A 486-nucleotide genomic window follows, 5' to 3' on the forward strand; every position below is an offset into this window, starting at 1 on the left:
GGGCGCGGGGAGGGGTGGGGGGCAGGTCAGCCCCGCGGGGCGCGTGGAGCCTGGCGCGGGTTCCTGGCCGCCCGCAGGCCCGAGCGCGTGCGTGAAGCGCCCTGCACACAGATACGGGCGGCGTGTACACGGAACGTGCACACACCGAGGGGGACGTGCACCCAGACATGTGGAAGTGCGTCCGTGCGTGCGGAGGGAAAGGCACGAGCGCACCAAGTGCACACGACCCGGAGGTCCTTGCACACCGCGCACAGGTCACTCGGGGACGTGCGCATGGGGGCTGGCGCACGTGCAGAGCCTGACTGCGAGCACAAGTGAAGGTGGAAAGCGAGCAGGCAGCAGCATACAGGACCCAGGCACTGACACAGACATGCACACACCGAAAGCCTTGTTAACGCAGGACACGTGCCAAGAACACATTCCCAAAGACACACAGAGGGGACACACAATGCAGATATGTACACTCCCAGGCTCCCTGCCCGTGGC

The sequence above is a fragment of the Suricata suricatta genome, chromosome 14, assembly GCF_006229205.1.
Source record: "Suricata suricatta isolate VVHF042 chromosome 14, meerkat_22Aug2017_6uvM2_HiC, whole genome shotgun sequence".
NCBI lineage: Eukaryota > Metazoa > Chordata > Mammalia > Carnivora > Herpestidae > Suricata > Suricata suricatta.